The sequence below is a fragment of the Hipposideros armiger genome, unplaced genomic scaffold, assembly GCF_001890085.2.
Source record: "Hipposideros armiger isolate ML-2016 unplaced genomic scaffold, ASM189008v1 scaffold_133, whole genome shotgun sequence".
In the NCBI taxonomy this organism is placed as follows: domain Eukaryota; kingdom Metazoa; phylum Chordata; class Mammalia; order Chiroptera; family Hipposideridae; genus Hipposideros; species Hipposideros armiger.
The window spans coordinates 2504885-2508330 of record NW_017731483.1 but is presented as its reverse complement, the minus strand read 5'-3'; positions in this window follow the sequence as shown (position 1 = coordinate 2508330).

Sequence of the window (3446 nt, the reverse complement as noted above, 5' to 3'; positions counted from 1 at the left end):
AGGTGAGGTGGAGTCAGGCTGAATGGATGGGGCACTTGTCACTGGTCATGGACTGGAAGTATGGGCGGACTGGGGACGTGTGCAGACAGAAGGATCCCAGCAGAGGAGCAGGACGAGGAAGGGCAGGGAGCAGGGGCATGTGCAGGAAGAGTGAGGGCTTTGCTGAAGCAGGGACTCAACATGGGAACCAGATGTGGGGCCTCTGTGGTCATCCAGGGAGTCGGTAGGAGCTGCCGAAAACCGAGTTGGCGAGGGCCTTCTGAGCAGGAGAGTGGGTGGGTCAGAGCTGTATTTTAGGAGGGTTATGTGACAGTGGTGGGTTAGATGAATGGAACTCAAAGAGTCATATAAATTAGCCTTTTTATTCTAACTCCATTCAAGACTCGAGGCCTGAATTCTGAGCCCTTCAACCTCTTGTAAACTAAGAAAGAGGTGCTTTCCACTTCTTACTTATAGTCAAGCACTACTCTGCTACCTCCCAGCAGAGGTTGGTTTGAACCACGGTAAAGAAGGTAGGATGGATTTTCTTGACCATAATTAATGGCTCAGAGCTACATCTCCTTTCTCCTACTAGTTTTCAGAACATTTAGTGTGCTTCCTGACAGCCTGCAGATATTCCCTGGACAGAGGAGAAACTAGCCTGGAAGGAAGGGGTTGACTGACAAGAGTTTAACTACTCCACGTAGGGGGCTCCGGCGGAAAGGAAGTGAGGGCGGGGCCAGCGGGGCTCCCGCCCCCTCCGCGTTGCCTTGGAGACGAAGTTGTCTTGTTGCAGTTGAGGCCGGACAGGACCTGGCTGACTTGAGTTGTGCTTTCTGCAGATTGAGGTGAGGCCAGGCGCCTGGGTTCAGGGCCTCCTTCCACTCGGCGGGGCTCAGAGGGGAATGTCCAGGGGCTGCCCNTGTGAAAGTACCTTCCAGCTCTAAAGCCAGGAGTTCTGAGAGGCTATCTCTGCCCCTTGCCCATTTCACAATAATGAAATGAGCGTGTCCTCTGAGGAAGGGAGACTTGATGGTCTCCTTTATGATCAAGGAAGGGGCTGGCCCTTCTCTCATCTTTCTCCCATATACAATAAGCAATTTCTTAGTTCAGGGAGGAATGTGAGAGTCTGCATTTCATTTAAATTAGCAGTGAAAGAAGCAGACCTCAACTCTCAGGCTGTAAAAGAAGAAGGATTTTAATATAATAATATTCAAATTTAGCATTTACTATTCTCAACAAATAAATATTGCCCCTCCCCAATAAGTAAACAGTCAGGGAGATGGGACGGTGTCGTCTCCTCTTCTGGCCTTCATGAAAACCCCAGGAATAGGCTCACAATGTTCTCCTTCACCTCAGAGCAGGAGGAGCTGACCCAGTGTACCCCGAGTACCCCAGTTATGCCTCTACTGCTGAAGAAGAGGTCGCTTTTGAGCTGGTCTTAGGAGTGTGAAAGCCCCCTAGCCTTAGCAGTGTGATCTGGGCTGTGTTGGAGGCCTGGTGTCTGAATAGAAGAGAGGGATTAGCTTGGGGGGCCTCCTCCAGGGTCATGGCCCACCCTCACCACCCTGTTCCCACTGCACTCTGTGCTCCAGACACTGTTCTGAGTGCTCGGTCAGCCAACAGTACCCCATTTGTCCCTGCAATGTGAGTGACCACTTAGCATCCCCCATTTCACAGAGGAAGAAACCGAGTCCCACAAAGCTGGGGTGGAGCTGGGATCTGACTCCCCAATACCACACTTGGCCCAAACTTTCCTGAGCCCTTAGGATTCAACCATTGCCAGCCTGGACACTCACTCACCTCTAAGCTCGATGGTGGCCAGTTCTTTCTTGGCCTTGAGTGTTCTGCTGGCTGAATAGGACCGGGGCTCCAGCTGGCAGGACAGGTTGTAGCTACAGGACAGAGCAGCAACCTGCGAGCCTACCAGGAATCACACCGCAGGTTTCCCATCCAGCGCCTGCCCAGCAGCTCGAGTCTGGGTACCTCAGGGGTAGCCATGCAGTAAGGTCTGGGGCTGATAAGGGAGCCATGCTATGCACTCTGGAGCCAGCCACCAGGGAGAGTCTGCCCTCACCCAGCCCCTGCCCGGCCTTACCTCTCATTCTCGCTGAGCTGCTCCAGATCCTGGAAGCAGGCCCCAAATGGCTCCTCAGGCTTGAGGTTGTAATAATTTGCTGCCACCTGGAGCAGCAGGATCTTTCTCATTACTCTGTATTGTGGGGCCAGAGGGAAGGACAGGCTGCAGACAGGGCCCGGGTGGGGGACGCTGCAGGGGCATTGTGGGGGAGGGGTGGTGAGGAGTGAGGCAGGGGGCCGCTGCTGGGTCTTTGCACACATGGGAGCCCCTCATCCCCCCAGTTCCACCCAGGTCCTAACTGTTCTCACATGGGGTGTAAGTAGCCCTTCCTCCAGGAAGTTGTCCTCGTCGCCAGTCCCCACCCGCAATGTAATGGGTCTCCCACTTCTCTGATATCAAACTCTCCCAATAAATGCAAGACGGAGGGGATGGAGCAAGGAATGTCTTGCCCAGAGAGGTTTCTGATTTCCACTTTCCTCCCCTCCCCCGCAGTGAGTGTCACAGCTGATTCTCTTATTCCTTTGCAGAGGTTGATCTGATTCCCCTGGGAGGCAGACAGCCAAAGTCCACCAGAGAGAGCCCCCTAGTGCATAATTAGTTCCCCACCTTTACCTCTTCTCATGTTGCACTACCACCAGGGCCCTTTAGGGGGCAGAGCACACACAGAAAACAGGACTAGGACACAGGCCAGACTCCAGGCTCCATCAGGGAGGGGGACACGGCAGCTGAGGCCCAGGGACCGCAAGCCCCACCCTCTGTGATGATAGATGGAGGCCTCAGGCAGGAAGGGACTACTCAGTCACTTCTATCCTGCCTGACTTGGAGGAACCTGACATCTCTCCCCTCCGTGGGCATTGCTGGAGGAAGAGGTTGAGTCCAGCTGTGACAAAACTTTCTGCAGCTTAGCGTTCAGGCAGCTCTGCAGCTTCACCGGCCTAGGGAACGGAGATGGCGTCTTATGCAAAGCCTCTGTTCATTCATCCCGAAGATAGGCGTGACCCCCCCAGGCCACAGGGGCAGCCAAGAGGCTCTCATGAGAGGAGGTTTGCCAAGTGCTGAGAACTCGGGGCTCAGTATGGGCGGGGGCTTTCCCCTACCAAGTCTCAGGACCCTGGTCCCGCCGTCCTGTCCCCAGGCTCACACACCTCGACACAATACTCTATCGCAGTGTCCAGCCTCACCAGGTCAGTGCAGAACGAGCCATCAGGCTGGGAGTGGGGATGCAGGCGCCTGCCACACCCTCCCCTGAAAGCTTCTCACCTTCAGCCTTCCGGCCCCCCCAGGGTTCCCATGTGGAGCAGCCTCCCCTCACTGCCTTCTCCCCTCACCCTCCCAAAACACTAGGCCCCTTCTAATCACCTCTCAGGGCCTGCTTTTGGCAAATCAC